Consider the following 18,242-nt stretch of genomic DNA (forward strand, 5'->3'; position numbering starts at 1 on the left):
GCCGCTTCTATGCTGAGCTGCATGCAATTCTAGGGGGTCCGCCACCAGTTCCCCATCCCTGTTCATGGATTCCGAGGTGGGGTTGGTAATCTCAGCCATGGCTGAGGATTCTGTGGACGGGGAAGATGAGGAGGAGGAGCTTGCAGAGAGCACACAGCACTCTGTTCTCCCCAACAACCAGGAGCTTTTTCTCACCCAGATGGAATTACCCTCCCAGCCCTCCCAAGCCAGTAGCCCAGACAATGAAGTCATGGAAGCGACCTCTGGTGAGTGTGCCTTTGTAAATATAAAACATGGTTTAAAAGCAAGAGTTTTTTAATGATTAATTTGCCCTGAGGACTTGGGATGCATTCACTGCCAGTACAGTTATTGGAAAAGTCTTTTAACATGTCTGGGGATGGAGTGGAAATCCTCCAGAGACATCTCCATGAAGCTCTCCTGGAGTTACTCCAAATACTTTGCAGAAGGTTTCTGGGCAAGGCAGCCTTATTCCATCCTCTATGGTAGGCCACTTGACCATGCCATGGATGTAGCAGGTAATCTGATATCATTGAATGACAAAGCCTAGCTGCGTATGGTCCCGGTGATTGCTGGCATTCAAGCAACATCCATTCTTTATCTCACTGTGTTATCCTCAGGAGAGTCATATCGTTCATGGTAACCTGGCTGAAATTCAGGAATTTATTTAAAGGGACAGAGATGGCCATTCCTACTGGGCAGTTTGCCTGTTGCTTAAAAGAAATCCTTCCTTGCAGATAGCCAAACGGTGGGGGGGGGGGGTAAATGGCGCTGAGCTTTTTCACATTTGGCTAGCAAGGTGGGAGAGGCAGGGGAGTGTTTAGCAGTGATCTTCCATGATACCTGCCATGCGGTAGGGGGCGGGGTTAAGCGATCATCCCAGAGAATTGGATGTGGGGGGTGGTTTCTGCTTCTGCATGTTAACAGGAAAGAAGCAGCACTGAACGGGATTTGCTTGGTATTTGGGAAAGGAGGGCACTGTGTATATGAAGGCTGCAGAAGCCGAAAGACAATGGTTTACCATGGATGCATGCAAGCTGAATTCTGCTGCCCGGACCTGCGTCTGTGAGATCTCTAACATCAGAGCCGCAGGCACTCAATATTAAGATGCAAAATGTGACCTTGTAGCGAAATCACATGTGCTATGTAATGTGAATAGTATTGTTCACCGTGAAAGAGTATAACAATTGTTCTGTAAAATGTATCTTTTAAAATACTTCTCTCCCTTTTTTCCTTCCCTTCATGCAGCTGCAAATTTTTCAAGCCTCCCTACTCCATCCCGAAGGCTATCTCAGATAAGGCGGTGGAAAAAAAAGACATGAGATAAAATGTTCTTGGAAATCATGGAAGTGACCCACAATGAAAGAGCTCATCTGAATGAGTGGAAGGACGTGGTATCAAATTACACTAAAGATGCCAGTGAATGTGAGGACAGGAGGGACCAACATGAGGATAGGAGGGGTGAATATGAGGAGAGGAGAGACGCTTGAGATGAGAGGTGGTGGCAGGAAGATCAGCGGTGGCGGGATGCAACGCTGGGGCTGCTGCATGATCAAACTGACATCCTCCAACATCTGGTGGAGCTTCAGGAACAGCAGCAGGGTCACAGAGTGCTGCTGCAGCCCCTGTGTAAGCACCTTCACCCCTCACCATGTTCCATACCCTCCTCACCCAGATGTGTAAGAATGCGTGGTGGTAGGCTCCGTGCACCCGTCCACTCCACCGCCGTGGACAGCCCAACCAAAAGGCTGTCATTACTTTGAAATTTTTTTAGTGGCCTTTTCCTTCCCTCCTATCCTCCCAAACCACACCCGGGCTACCTTGTCAGTTCTCTGCCTCTTTTTATAATGACTTAATAAAGAATACATGATTTTTAAACAATAGTGAATTTATTTGCTTAAGCAAGCTGTAATCGAAGGGGGAAGGTGGGTTGCTTACAGGGAATGAGTCAATCAAGGAGTGGGGGTTCATCAAGGGGAAACAAACACAGCAGTCACACCATACCTTGGCCTGTGATGAAACTGGTTTTCAAAGCTTCTCTGATGCGCACTGCTTCCTGGTGTGCTCTTCTAATCGCCTTGGTGTCTGGCTGCGCGTAATCAGTGGCCAGGTGATTTGTCTCAGCCTCCCACCCCGCCATAATGGTCTCCCCCTTACTCTCACAGAGATTGTGGAGCACACAGCAAGCAGCAATAACAATAGGGACATTGGTTTGGCTGAGGTCTGAGCGAGTCAGTAATGTGCGCCAACGTGCCTTTAAATGGCCAAATGCACATTCTATTACCATTCTGCACTTGCTCAGCCTGTAGTTGAATAACTCCTGACCACTGTCCAGGCTGCCTGTGTATGGCTTCATGAACCATGGCATCAAGGAGTAGGCTGGGTCCCTCAGGATAACTACAGGCATTTCAACATCCCTAACTGTTATTTTCTGGTCTGGGAAGTAATTCCCTTGCTGCAGCTGTTTAAACAGAGTAGTGTTCCTGAAGACGCGAGCGTCATGAACTCTTCCTGGCCATTCCACGTGGATGTTGGTGAAACATCCCTTGTGATCCACCAGTGCTTGCAGCACCATGGAAAAGTACCCCTTGCGGTTTACGTACTCGATGCCCTGGTGCTCTGGTGCCAAGATAGGGATATGGGTTCCATCTATCCCCCCACCACAATTAGGGAATCCCATTGCAGCAAACCCATCCACTATGACCTCCATGTTTTCCAGAGTCAAAACCTTTCATAGCAGCAGCTTAATGATTACTTTGGCTACTTGTATCACAGCAGGCCCCATAGTAGATTTTCCCACTCCAAATTGATTCCCGACTGACCGGTAGCTGTTTGGCGTTGCAAGCTTCCAGAGGGCTATTGCCACTCGCTTCTCAACTGTGAGGACTGCTCTCATCTTGGTATTCTGGCGTTTCAGGGCAGGGGAAAGCAAGTCACAAAGTTCCATGAAAGTGCCTTTACACATGCAAAAGTTTCGCAGCCACTGCGAATCGTCCCAAACCTGCAAAACTATGTGGTCCCACCAGTCTGTGCTTGTTTCCCGGGCCCAAAATTGGCGTTCAATGGCTAGAACCTGTCCCATTACCAGCAGGATCTCCAAAGCACAGGGGCCCGCGGTTTGAGAGAATTCTGTGTCCATGTCCTCATCACTCTCGTCGCCACGCTGCCGTTGCCACCTCCTCCTCACCTGGCTTTGCAGGTCCTGGTTCAGCATAGACTGCATGAGAATGCGCGAGGTGTTTACAATGTCCACTATTGCGGTCTTGATCTGAGCAGGGTCCATGCTTGCTGTGCTATGGCGTTTGCACAGTTCACCCAGGAAAAAAGGCACGAAACGGTTGTCTGCTGCTTTCACGGAGGGAAGGGTGAGGCTGTATCCAGAACCACCCGCAACAATGTTTTTTGCCCCATCAGGCACTGGGATCTCAACCCAGAATTCCAAGGGGTGGGGAGACTGTGGGAACTATGGAATAGCTACAGGATAGCTACCCACAGTGCAACGCCCTGGAAATCGACCCTAGCCTCGGTACATGGATGCACACCACCAAATTAATGTGCTTACTGTGGCCGCGTGCACTCGACTTTATACAATCTGTTTTACAAAACCAGTTTATGTAAAATTGGAATAATCCCATAGTGTAGACATACTCTTACTCTGCTGGATCATCCCAGACTGCTAGATCCCAGGGTGATTATGGGGAAAGTTATAGTGGTGTTACAGTGCTGTCACTACTAAGGGTTATTCTGGATTCTGTGGCAATGAATATGACGGACAGTGGCTGAGGGCAAAATTACAATGTCAAATCTCAGCAGTTCAAGGTAGTTAATGTCTGAGAAATGTTTAAATTACTCTGAAATAAAGGACTCTTCCCTACTGCAAAGCAAGTGATAATCAATATTCAGTGTAGGAGATATAATTAATAGGCAAGTATATAATCCAGTGTTTCTCAATTAACAAATGTCTCTATGCACACTATGCTCACTTCATCATGTAGTATGATGGAAAGCAGGAGGGTTGGGTAGGTTGCCTTGAAAATATAGATTCATGGAATATTTCTTCAAGGCCACAAAGTCATCCACAGCCCCTCCTCACCAACTACTTTCAGGCACTAACATGTGACATAACGGGGTATGACCATAAGCCGCAGGTTTTATATGTTTGCGGTGCTCGGGCTTCAGGAATATTCAGGATTGGGGGCCCTGCTCCAGCATTATTTGGAGCTGGGCCTCTCCCTCGGCCCTGCCTGGATCGGGCCACAGCCATGGCCCCCGCGGGTCTCCCCCCACCGCCCCGCCCTGCCCCGCTGCGTCCGTGCCTGGAGTCGGTCCCAGCCTTCGCCTGCCACCCCTCCCCCTCGGCCCCCCTCCACTGCGTCCTGCCAGAGAACAGCTCCAGCAAAACTGCTGTCTGCTGCCCCAGTGTCCTAGCGCCTGCCATCCGCTAATGGCAAGGCAGGCTGCCCTTACCCTGCCTTTCTGCCCTAGCCCTGAGCCTCTCCAACGCCCCAAACCCCTCATTCCCAGTCAGAACCCTCATCCCCCCACATCATGAACCCCTCATCCCCAGCCAGAGCCCTCATCCCCCTGCACCCGAATCCTCTGCCCCAGCCCTGAGCCCCCCCCGCAGCATGAACCCCTCATCCTCAGCCCCAATCCTCATTTCCCTGCACCCTGAGCCTCTGCCCCAGCTCTGAGCCCCCCTGCATCATTAACCCCTCATCCTCAGCCCCAATCCTCATTCCCCTGCAGCCTGATCCTCTGCCCCAGCGTGCATCACCTCCTCCTTTGTACAGCCCCACCCCCAGCTGAGCCTGCACCCAAACTCCGTCAAAAAGCCTGCACCCCTCACCCCCTCCTGCACACCCACCCCTTACCCCAGCCCAGAGCCTGCACCCAGCACTCAAACTCCCTCCCAGAGCCTGCACCCCTCACCCCTTCCTACACCCCCACCATCAGCCCAGAGCCTGCACCCAAACTCCATCCCAAAGCCTGCAGCCCTCACCCCCTCCTGCACACCCACCCCCTGCCCCAGCCTGGAGCCTGCACCCAGTGCCCAAACTCCTTCCCAAAGCCTGCACCCCTCCTGCACCCTAATCCCCAGCCCAGGACCTGCACCCCAGATCTCCCCCCTGAAACCTCACCCAGAGCCTTAGGCAGGTGGAGGCAGAGTTTGAGGGGGCAGAGCTGGGGGGGCGAGTTCTGGGCACCACCAAAATTTCTACAAACTTGCCTCCAATGGGTATGACCCACCTGCTTGAAGGGGGAAGGAGTCAGGAGTAAAGCCATTTTAGATAGCATGTTCCCCACTCAAACTGGTGTAACTTAAACACATTTGTCACCCTAACTGTGCTAAGAGCAGCATTCTCTTGCCCTGCACACTCTATGATCCCCATTGTGAGGGTTACTTGGGCTTGGCTAGCAGAAAGATAATGGTATTGCTGCATGGAGAGGAGTTACCAGGCACGCAGACACAGGCTGCATGAATAGACTTTGTCCACAATAGGGCTAGGGGTGGCACCATTCTCAGCCATCCAATGGTTGTGCAGTTCCACCAGCAGTAAAAATAATAGTCCTAGTACAGACAAGGCTTTTGTAGTCTTTAGAGATTTCAGTAGCATGCCATTTAGTTTTACTCTGAGCTAGATTTAATACAATGGTCACAAGGGTGGCCACAGAAGTCTAATCTACAAGAAGAGGCTTCCTGCCATGCTGAACGGGTGATGGTAACAGCTGATCATCATTACCATTATCAACCTGTAATAAAAATCAATATGAATTCAACCACAAATACTAGCAATAGTTGGAAACAGCGTATTTGTTTTACTTTAGATTTTGGTTTTAGAAATTAGTCTCTTTAAAATCACAAGAAGGCAAAGGAACTTAACTAATTTCATTTTTTTGCTTTACTTTATTAGAAATAGATTGGGATTTTATAGTACAATTTTGTAGGTTATTAAACCAGAGTGAGTGGGTCAGTTTAGGATTTAAAATAACTGAAAAATTGAGTTTGAAAATTCCTTTTTCCATGAGGGATTTAGTGCTGTAGTTAACCAGTATTGTTGATTTCTCTCATCACACACATGTGGGTTGTTAATACACATTCTGAGCATTCAACATGCTGAAATAACTGGCTAATGGGAAGCAAAATATTATTTCAACACTTCCCCCCCCCCGCCCCTAACATCTGCTTCTTATTTCAAGAGTCTTATCCCACTCTGCCTCTTCCCTGCCCTTTCCTGGGCCTCACTGTGAAGTGTGTATTGCCAACAGAAAAAGGGAAAAGAAGCTTCTGCTCCACTCAGGGCCGTCCTTAGGCATAGGCAGAATAGGCGACGGCGTAGGGCCTCACTCTACCTGGGGGCACCACTCTGCAGGGAGCCCAGACAGTGTAGAAGCAGGGCTGCTGGGTCCTAGAGAGAGCCGAATGCAGCACAGTCTGAGGGACGGGATTGGCTGCTGGGGTCTCTGGGAAGGGGAGGGGGTGGGGGTTGGGGAAGGAGCTCACCTGTGAGTGTGACTTTCCCCGCAGCTGAGGTCAGGTGAGGTAGGCTCTGTGGCTCTGGAACCAGTATCCTTTGTTGTGCCCCATAACATCCATTCTTCTCCCCCCTGCCCCATGGAGCACCCCCTCCTTTCTCCCTCCTCCCCAGGAGCACCCCTCTCTCTCTCCTCCCTCCCCTCCATCAGGGCTGGGTTGGGTGAGTGTGACGAACTGGGAATGTTCCTAATGTTTTCTCTGAATACTGTGTTGGTGCCTCAGTGTACCCTAGGCAGTTCTTAAGTATCTGGCTGAGCAAAGGGCCAGTGCACCTAAATGCCTGACACTCTGTCTCCTAGCAACTGATGGCCTGGGCCCCTCCCTCTGCAAAGATGCCAGCTGAAGGTGTTGGAGACAAAGAGGTCAGGCGACCTCCTGGCCTGGGAAAGGAGCTGAGCAGAGAGGAGGGGCTGGGAGGGGTTGTTAGGCTGGAGGTGGCTGAGGGGAGACCTGGGGGTCTGGCTCACTGCCCCCAGAATGGACCCGGCCGAGGGGTCCAGTTCTCTGTACCTACAACCTCTGTTTTAGACCCTGTTCCTGTCATCGAATAAACCTCTGTTTTACTGGCTGGCTAAGAGTCATGTCTGACTGCGAAGTGGGGGTGCAGGACCCAGTGGCTTCCCCAGGACCCCACTGAGGTGGGCTCACTGTGGGAAGCGCACGGAGGGACAGAGGATGCTGAATGCTCCAAGGAGAGACCCAGGAGGTGAAGCCGTGTGAGCTGCTTGCCCTGAACAAGTCTGCTCCAAGGGAGAGGAGGCTCCCCAAAGTCCTGACTGGCTTGGTGGGGAGCAGTTCCAGAGCATCGCCTGGGGACTCCGTGACAGTGAGGTGCTGCGTGGGAGGGGAGGCTGGCTACCCTGCTGAGGAATGAAAGTGAAAGTAACTCACTTCCTGGGCAGCGAGCCAGGATTGGAATGTCACACAGGGCTGGGTTGGAGTTAGCCAGATGTGTGAAAAATCAGGACAAGTTCTGCAGTCTCTCTTTAGAGTCTGTTTTTAAATTTTTTTGTTGCAGGATTGCCACCTTCAAGTCTATGAAGGATTCTTAAAACTACAATACCCACCTGCTGAAATGAAAAAACAGATTGACAGAACCAGAAGAGTACCCAGAAGCCACCTACTACAGGACAGGCCCAACAAAGAAAATAACAGAACGCCACTAGCCATCGCCTACAGCCCCCAACTAAAACCTCTCCAGCGCATCATCAAATATCTACAGCCTATCCTTAAAGATGATCCCTCACTCTCACAGATCTTGGGAGACATGCCAGTCCTCGCTTATAGACAGTCTCCCAACCTGAAGCAAATACTCACCAGCAACCTCACATCATACAACATAAACACTAACCCAGGAACCTATCCTTGCAACAAAGCCCAATGCCAGCTCTGTCCACGTATCTATTCAAGTGACACCATCATAGGACCTAATCACATCAGCCACGCCATCAGGGGCTCGTTCCCCTCAAATCTACCAACGTGATATATGCCATCATGTGCCAGCAATGCCCCTCTGCAATGTACATTGGCCAAACCGGACAGTCTCTACGCAAAACAATAAATGGACACAAATCTGACATCAGGAATCATAACATTCAAAAAACCAGTGGGAGAACACTTCAACCTCTCTAACCACTCAGTGACAGATGTAAAAGTGGCAATCTTGCAACAAAAAAAGTCAAAAACAGACTCCAAAGAGAGACTGCTGAACTCGAATTAATATGCAAATTAGATACAATTAACTCAGGCTTAAACAGAGACTGGGAATGGTTGAGTCATTACACTAATTGAATCTATTTCCCTATACTAAGTTCTCCTGACACTTTCTATGGGTCATCTTAATTATCACTTCAAAAGTTTTTTTTCTCCTGCTGATGATAGCTCATCTCAATTGATTAGACTCTTCCTGTTGGTACGCATACTTCCACCTTTTCATGTTCTCTGTATATATAAATATCTCCTGTCTGTGTGTTCCATTCTATGCATCCGAAGAAGTGAGCTGTAACTCACAAAAGCTCATGCTGAAATAAATTTGTTAGTCTCTAAGGTGCCACTGGAAGAGCTGTGAATATACAGCACCTCTCAAGATCATGGATATTCACCCACGAAAGCTCATGCTCCAAAACATCTGTTAGTCTATAAGGTGCCACAGGATTCTTTGCTGCTTTTACAGATCCAGACTAAAACGGCTACCCCTCTGATACTTAACACAAGGGAACAGTGAACGCACTAGCTTGAATGATTCAATTCAGGATCAGGTCACTGAACAACATCATAGTACTGAGATATTTATAGTGAGAACGATGATACATTTATTACCAAAATTCAGGGTTCTAGAGATAGTAAGGATTATGGAATCAAATGGATTACATATAAAACAAAATCAGAACACTATTTCTAGGGACTAAACTTCTGTCTAAAAGTTTCTCACTTCAAATGTTCTCTGTAGCATTTCAGCCAGGGCAGGCTATGATCCTATCTTCATGGCTTTAACTTCACTGCCAAATTACTTCCTAGGTGCAGGATAAAAGGATGTCTTTCTTTCATTCTCCTTGTATTCCCCCAAAATTCATTGTCTGTATCCAGAGTCAGGATAATCACCTGTGTCTTAGGGTATGTCTACACTACAGGATTAATCCCATTTTACATAAACTGGTTTTGTAAAACAGATTGTATAAAGTTGAGTGCACGCGGCCACACTAAGCACATTAATTCGGCAGTATGCGTCCATGTTCTGAGGCTAGCGTCGATTTCCAGAGCATTGCACTGTGGGTAGCTATCCTGTAGCTATCCCATAGTTCCCATGGTCTCCCCCGCCCATTGGAATTCTGGGTTGAGATCCCACTGCAAAAACAGTGTCGAGGGTGACTCTGGGTAAATGTCATCACTCAATCCTTCCTCTGTGAAAGTAATGGCAGATAATCATTTTGCGCTCTTTTCCCCTGGATTGCACTAGCAGACGCCATACCATGGCAACCACGGAGCCTGTTTTGCCTTTTGTCACTATCACCATATGTGTACTGGATACTGCTGACAGACGCAGTACTGCAGTGCTACACAGCAGCATTCATTTGCCTTTGCAAGGTAGCAGAGATGGTTACCATTCCTATTGCACCGTCTGCCATGCCATTGTAAATTGACAATAAGATGACGGTTATCAGTCGTTCTGTACCATCTGCTGCTGTCATAGATGCTCCTGGCTGGCCTCGCTGAGGTCGGCCGGGGCGCATGGACAAAAATGGGAATGAATCCCTGGGTCATTCCCTTCTTTATGTTTTATCTAAAAATAGAGTCAGTCCTGCATAGAATATGGGGCAAGTGTATTAGAGAATCAGAGAGCACAGCCGCTCTGTGTCAGAGCCCCAGAGATCCTGCAGATGTGATGAGCTGCATGCCATTCTAGAGGGTGTCTCTGCAACAAACCCACCCATTGCTTCCCTCCTCCCCCAACCCTCCTGGGCTACTGTGGCAGTGTCCCCCCCATTTGTGTGATGAAGTAATAATGAATGCAGGAATAAGAAACACTGACTTTTTAGTGATATAAAATGAGGGAGAGGAAGCCTCCAGCTGCTATGATAGTCCAGGCAGGACAGTAAAAGGGTGGCGAGGGAGAGGAGCCCAGCCTCCCGCTGCTATGATAGTCCAGGCAGTACAGAATTTTTTCTTTAGACATGAAAGGGCGGGGGGGCTGATAGAGCTCAACCTCCAGTTGCTATGATGAAGATGGTTACAGCCGTTCTGTACCATCTACTGGGGATGACCGGGAGTCATTCCCATTTTTACTCAGGCACCCCCGGCCAACCTCACCGAGGCCAGCCAGGAGCACTCACAGGCTGATGATGAAAACGGATATCAGTCATATTGCACCGTCTGCCATCGTGAAGGAGGTGCTGGTGTTCAGCGCTGCAGCACCCCGTCTACCAGCAGCATGCAGTAGACAGAGGGTGACATAGAAAAAAGGCGAGAAGCATTTTTTTTTCCTTTTCTTTCGGGGAGAGGAAGGGTGTAAATTGACGACATATACCCTGAAACACTCGGGAAAATGTTTTTGACCCTTCAGCCACTGGGAGCTCAGCCAAGAATGCAAATACTTTTCAGAGACTGCAGGGACTGTGGGATAGCTGGAGTCCTCAGTACCCCCTTCCCACCCTCCATGAGCATCCATTTCATTCTTTGGCTTTCCATTATGCTTGTCACACAGCACTATGCTGTGGACTCTGTATCATAGCCTGGAGATTTTTTCAAATGCTTTGTCATTTCATCTTCTGTAATGGAGCTCTGATAGAACAGATTTGTCTCCCCATACAACCATCAGATCCAGTATCTCCCATATGGTCTATGCTGGAGCTCTTTTTGGATTTGGGACTGCATCACCACCTGTGCTGATCAGAGCTCCACGCTGGGCAAACAGGAAATGAAATTCAAAAGTTCGCGGGGCCTTTCCTGTCTACCTGGCCAGTGCATCTGAGTTCAGATTGCTTTCCAGAACGGTCACAATGGTGCACTGTGAGATACCGCCCGGAGGACAATACCGTTGATTTGCGGCCACTAACCCTAATACGACATGGCAATATCGATTTCAGCGCTATTCCTCTAGTTGGGGAGGAGTACAGAAACCGGTTTAAAGAACCCTTTATATCGATATAAAGGGCTTTATTGTGTGGACGGGTGCAGGGTTAAATCGGTTTAACGCTGCTAAATTCGGTTTAAACGTGTAGTGTAGACTAGGCCTAATTCTCCAGTGTGCTGCCTCCCTGTTGATTTCACATCCCACTGTTGACTTTGTAGGTAAATGGAGTTTCCATTGTACTGACTTACAATGCTTAGTTTACATGCTGATAGAGAGATAGGTGAATCAACTTCTGTCTGCCAGAAAACCTGTTTGTCAACTCAGCCTTGATACATTTTAGGAACATATTATCAGTATACATACATATATACGTACATACATAATCTATGTATGTTTCACAATAATATTAATGACCAGCCTGACCCTGGCTTTCACTTAAGGCTCCACATTTTTTTGGTGAACTAGAATGTACGTACCAGAACTGGGATATTCTTGTAGCCCCCTTGGTAGTGGACTTTGAAGGGTTCCTGGTAAATAGCTGCTTCTTGGAGCTGTATTTCAGCAGTCTAGTAAGTAAACTTTGTCTAAATCTGGTTCTCATCCATGACCACTGCCAATGACAAACAAATCACAGGGATTTAATTAAATCACAGAAAATATTTCTAATGCCAAAAATGTATTTTCACGCAAGCCAGATTTCAAAATTGGTAACAGAAGCATTAAACTTTGTTTTGCTTAGAGTGAATAGTTTTTAACAAATGACACAAAAGTACAATATCACTGATACTTGACTAATGCTGTCCCCTTTGCATATAATGGTATTGCTCAGAATCACTAGCAGTATGATTTATTTTTTGTTCTCTTCCTGATATCACATAGGCAGACTTTAAGAGAATTAAAATATTTGGTTTACATTTAGGATTTTTCTTCAGGCACCTTTCACCAAAGCATCAGACAGTACATGATGAGGAACATTTGAGTAGTGTGACCACATTGAGAATGCCACACTCAGGGCTGACTGCAAGAAATAGGGCAGACAATTCTCCAAAACTGGTGGTTTATTCTATAATTAGAATCACCAAACCAGTATCAAAAGAGCTTCTGCAGCACCACACTGGTTAACAAGAAGCCACACACAGCCCCCTTTAGGCATTCCAGCCTTTGGCTCCCAGCTAGGGAAACAGGTTTTGTAGGGATATTAAAGAAGCTTTATATTAGACATGGTTTATATGAAAAATGATTTATTGTTAAAAATGGTTTATTGTTAGAAATGATTTATTGTTAATTGATACTTTATAACTAAAGGTTTATATTAGAAATAAATGTGATTCCCAAGATTTAACCTCTAACCTGCAAGCCACCAGCTGTGTCTGTGTGAAGCCTGCTCAAAGAAATACTTTGTATAAAACTTGTTAAACGTTAATTGACTCTAAGTGCCAGTTCTCTAAGTAACACTTTGTAGTTGCTACTTTACTTTGTAATGGCCGCTGTGAGCCAAAACAGTAGACAGTAGACAGTAGACAGAGATCCCCACCCTCTGTAAGTTTTCATCTCACTTTATTTTTGAATATTAAAGACAGGGAGTCTCACATAAATTGATAACACCCCGAAAGGTAAAGAGACAGTGAAATAGATGGGATTAAGATAGAGAATGTATGTGAATGAGTGCCTAGTTTAAATAATGAACGAATGGTTAGGGAGTTACCAGCCTGAAGAATTCAGTGTGGGCTGACGAAAGTGTCAAGTGGGATCAACCAGATGACCCCCGGAGGGCAAAGTGGAATTCCAACACCCCATCACCTCAAAGGAAGGAAAAACAAACATCTGACAACATGGAGCCAGCCACCTGCTGATTGATTTAATAACAGCAGAATGAAGCAACTCTCATGGACTGACATAGGGATAAATTCATATAAAACTGGACTCTGAAGAATAAGTCTTTGAGTCTCTGGTTCTGCTACCACCCTCCAGGAGCATCAGGTGCGCACCTGACCCGGACTCAGCTCCACTCTTGTGTACAGGATACCTGGCCAGTATTCTGTCACAAGAAACTTTTAGGCTGGTAACTATAACATCTATACAGAACTTGTATGAATGATTGTGCGAATGAATATATATATATATATATATATATATATATATATATATATATATATATATATATATATATATATATATATATATATATATATATATATATATATATATATTCATTCGCACAATCATTCATTTGTCACATTTATTGTAAATAACATAATAAAACAAAAGATAACAGTAAACAATGTTGTTTGGCTACTTATTCCTATTACTACTTACTTATTTCTTATACACACACACATACACACACACATATATATATATATATATATATATATATATATATATATATATATATATATATATATATATATATATATATATATATATATATGTGTGTGTGTATGTGTGTGTGTATAAGAAATAAGTAAGTAGTAATAGGAATAAGTAGCCAAACAACATTGTTTACTGTTATCTTTTGTTTTATTATGGTATTTACAATAAATGTGACAAATGTCTTGTCCCCTTTAATAAGATCCTGCTGGTTTTTATTTGTCTAATATAATTGGTATAACAGTTTTATATAGTGAGGGGTTACTGAAAACCTAATTTACCTTATGTAAGGTTCTACTAATCCCAAAGGATCAGACACTTATCTCCATGTCAGTATGTATCTCAGATCTTTCCTAAGTATCACACTGTCAGACAATCCTTAGTAAACTAACTAAAGATTTATTAATAAAAGAAAAGAGTTATTGAATGGTTAAATGATTGTATGCATTACAAAAGCTTGCAAGTCCTTATATCAGATTTATAGCAGTGATGGATGAGTCTACTGGTTTGCAAAAGTCTCTCTGGAATCATCCCAAAAGGTTAGAATCCAAATACAGCTTAGATGTAAGTCTGTTAGAGTCTTTCCATGCATTTCCCAGGGTATTCCAAATAACTACTTGGACGATCTCAGTCCCACAGCTTAAACTTTCCCTGTTTAAAATTCAGCAGACTAGAGATGACAGATCAGGCCTAATGTTTTATAGCTAAAGCAGGCTATTAAGTGGTTTGAGCACAGCATGTGATTGAGGATTCTTTTTTGCTAAAGACACACTGACACACGTCTTTGAAGTTAACATTAAATTTCCTTTGCATACACAGGTAATCTAGTAACACTTATTTGCATAAGGCAATTAGCCAGTCCTTCATTATAACAGAGATAGATAAGCTGAAGACAATGTAGGTAATTAGTTTCCTGCAGTATCTCACATATTTGATCTTAAGGTTAACTGAACAGTAACATACATAATGTAAGGCAATTAAGAAATGAAAAGGAGTTAGCATCTAAAAGCTAATTTGATTACTTTGGTAAATGTCTAGCAGGTTACAGGTACACAGACAAACACATTTAGCATCTCCCCTTGATTTCTATTTCTACAAATGAATGGGTTAATGATTGCTGGTCTAGAACATCTCTTCGAAATTCACATGCTAGTGAATTGTCCTGATAATTGTAATGCCTCTTGTTTAGTTGTTATGGGTCACACACAGGTTAGCTGGTCTGCCAATGTCACACTTGGATGTACAGACAACCTACAAGAAGCATATGGCTATGCTCTAATTTTATATATAAAACATTGGCTGATGCATTAAAGATACATGCACTACATACTGAACAACCTGCTATATTTCTCACTGCTGTTGACTATACACACAAAGAAAATGTAGTGCTAGTTGTAGGTATTGGCTGCAGTGCCTCAAGGGCTGGATCAGGCTATAGGGTGTAATATTTTGTGCATACACCACTGACATTTCTAATTCTATAGTTCCAATGTGACACTTACAGTAGTTTAGGAATCAGTATTCTGTGTAGAGCTGGCAGGGAAACTAATTTTTAATTCCTCAATTTTGAGGTTTTGGAAATAATTTTAATCCTGAAGCAGTACAAAAAGCCAGAAACTCTCATTTTTGTGGAACTGAAATTCGGCAATATTTACATATATGGCAATATGTTTAGAATACACTCAAAATGTGGTGTTTGTGAAACAGAATATAGTCCCTGCTTGCTGTGGAGCTGTCATAAACAGATAGCTAAGGGTTAATGTCTCTTACACCTAGAAAAAAGTAACCTGAAACACCTGACCAGAGGACCAATCAGGAAACAAGACTTTTTCAAATCTGGGTGGAGGGAAGTTTGTGTGTGAGTCCTTTGTTCTTGGTCTTCTGCCTGTCTCTCTCTTGGCTATGGGAGGATTTCTGTCTATTGCTTTCTAATCTTCTGTTTCCCAGTTGTAAGTACAAAAGATCAGATAGTGATTTATATGGTTTTTTTGTATTTACATGTGTGTAGTTGCTGGGGTGCTTTGAATTGTATTCTTTTTGAATAAGGCTGTTTATTCAATATTTCTTTTAAGTAATTGACCCTGTATTTGTCACCTTAATACAGAGAGACCATTTTTATGTATTTTTCTTTCTTTTTACATAAAGCTTTCTTTTAAGACCTGTTGGAGTTTTTTCTTTAGTGGGGAACTCCAGGGAATTGAGTCTGTGCTCACCAGAGAATTGGTGGGAGGAAGAAGTCAGGGGGAAATCTGTGTGTGTTAGATTTACTAGCCTGACTTTGCATACCCTCTGGGTGAAGAGGAAAGTGCTTGTGTTTCCAGGACTGGAAATAGGAGAGGGTGGAGTCCCTCTGTTTAGATTCACGGAGCTTGCTTCTGTGTATCTCTCCAGGAACCCAGGGAGGAAACACCTGGAGGGGGGAAGGTAAATGGTTTATTTCCCTTCATTGTGAGACTCAAGGGATTGGGGTCTTGGGGTCCCCAGGGAAGGTTTTTGGGGGGACCAGAGTGCCCCAAAACACTCTAATTTTTTGGGTGGTGGCAGCTTTACCAGGTCCAAGCTGGTAACTAAGCTTGGAGGTTTTCATGCTAACCCCCATATTTTGGATGCTAAGGTCCAAATCTGGGAATAGGTTATGACAGGAGCTGGGTATCCTGGAAGTCCTGGGAGCTGTCTGGGATCCATCAAAAGTCTGTGGAAGTAGAACTGTTTCTGCAAATTTTTCCAGATGCTGAACTGGCTAATTCTAAAGGAAGAAGTGTTTCAGTGAAATTTTTCTGACCTGCTCTGATTGTTGGTAGCTCCTATTGGATTGTGCAATACTTTCTTTCCATAAAAATGGCTCTCCTCAGCCCCTCCACGCACCCACAGCTACCACTATCCCTTGATTTAGAACTGATCAAGTAATTATGTGGGGGTGGAGGATGAAAGAGAAGAAACAGCTTTCCAGACATATTTTTAAATACATTTCCCCAATTGCCTTTTGTGGGATAATTCTATTAACTATTCACAACAATTTAGATGACTATTTTCTTGGCAAATTCTCAGTGTTTCATAATGTTTGAACCAGAAACATATCTTTACTATTCTCCATTTGTTGTCATCCTGTTAAAGTTAGGGAGCAGAAACAAACCCATGTGACCAATCCTACACCGTGAATAGTGAAGAACACATAGCTGTAGAGCAGTGATTCCCAAACTTGTTCCGCTGCTTGTGCAGGGAAAGCTTTGGGAACAAGTTTGAGAACCACTGCTGTAGAGAATATCTCATGAACAGTTTGCAAACCAACCAAACTCTGAAAATCATTTAGGTAATACACATGAACAACAAATGCACTTGCAGAAATCAGGAATGGCTCACAAATGACTGTCAAACTAAGAAAAGGCCTAAACTATCTGATAGTTTTGGACTATCAAATACTATTTAATCAGCTGTAACACAATAACTCATACACAGTGAAGAAGTGCCTGCAGTTACTACTGATCCATACATTTCACCCCTGAATTATAATAACCAGGATTAAAGCCATAACATTCTTTTTTGCTAAAATGCGGCGAAAAAGAGCCTCCTCACTCCCCCCTAGAAAATTACAGTTCTGAGATGCTGCTGTTAGGGACTATTGGCTAATATGTCCTTGAAACCCCATCTATGTATGCAGCCTCTGAATCTGTTTTGATTAATGATTCAAATTAGAAGCCCAGTATGAAAAGAGTTAAAAGTAGTGACGCATGAATACCTGAACTAGATTTGATTTGAACATGGATCCAACATCAGTGGAAAAATTCAGAATTATTCAGATCCTGATGTCTGAATATGGGTATCAGATGTTCACTTAACTACCATCTATGTGCACTGATTGATTGGTTATTGCATAAAATCAGCCACTCTGAGTGTTACCTGTAATGTAAGACCTAGTTTATGAATCTTTGGGGGATATACTAGGTGAATAAGAGTAGAAATGCATGGGAGTTTTTCTCAGTCCCAAAATATCTCTCACTGAGTTCTGTAAAACTGAAATTTCTCTAGAAAGTGCTTGGCTAGCTGCTCTGTCTGCCATGAAAAAGCACATTGATACAATTAACCCATATGCTTAAGAAAGAAAGAACTATGCATATGTTTGACAATAAGCATTGGGTATAATAATTTTGGACCAGTCCCAAACATTGAAAGCTGTACAAAGCACTAAGAACGAGTGTACAGAGGACTCTATACATAGGGATTGTGTGAAAGTTGAAATCTAGTCTACTCTGGGAGAAATGTTAGTAGGTAATTGGCCAATTTCTATTGGAGGCTTTAGGCAACTGTTCAACTCTCAGTATAAAGCCAGCTTCCCTCTAGCATTTGATACTGTGATCTCAGTTATTTGAGTTAAGTTGCCTGCAAGTGGTATTAATGATAACTAAGCAAAATTCAGAATTTCTATCCCATAGTAAGTTACAACACTTCAGTATTTGCATTTGTCCCAAGGTTTTGAATGTTTGTGGGGGGAACAGAAATTCCCATTCAGAAATGTTGGTTGAAAAACAGTTTGACATTCCACAAACCTAATGCTTTTGTTTACTGAATTGACCCAAACCATCTTGTTTATATAATTAGTTCAATAATAAAATGTACATTCCCACAGTGGTGCATTGCCTCAGGGAGGGTTGTAGTCTGGGAGACTGATGTCCCAATTCCTCTCCATGGGCCAAGCCCCTGACTTCAACAATAGATTATACGGTTCAGTCAGAGAAAATACACTTTGCA

The 18,242-nt window shown here is 44.3% G+C and overlaps 2 long non-coding RNA genes across 2 annotated transcripts; one reads left to right on the plus strand and one right to left on the minus strand.

The window, feature by feature from the left end:
* Positions 1–1,489: 1,489 nt before the first annotated feature.
* Positions 1,490–13,019, minus strand: LOC115653046. Its single transcript, XR_004000826.1, has 3 exons — positions 12,945–13,019; positions 5,424–5,428; positions 1,490–1,503 (listed from the first exon to the last, which is right to left on the minus strand). It is a non-coding gene; the product is annotated as an uncharacterized LOC115653046 (long non-coding RNA).
* On the plus strand, positions 1,506–13,023 carry LOC115653047. Its single transcript, XR_004000827.1, has 3 exons — positions 1,506–1,516; positions 5,506–5,510; positions 12,938–13,023. It is a non-coding gene; the product is annotated as an uncharacterized LOC115653047 (long non-coding RNA).
* The last annotated feature ends 5,219 nt before the right edge of the window (positions 13,024–18,242 follow it).

Source organism: Gopherus evgoodei, chromosome 6 (assembly GCF_007399415.2).
Source record: "Gopherus evgoodei ecotype Sinaloan lineage chromosome 6, rGopEvg1_v1.p, whole genome shotgun sequence".
Classification (NCBI taxonomy): domain Eukaryota; kingdom Metazoa; phylum Chordata; order Testudines; family Testudinidae; genus Gopherus; species Gopherus evgoodei.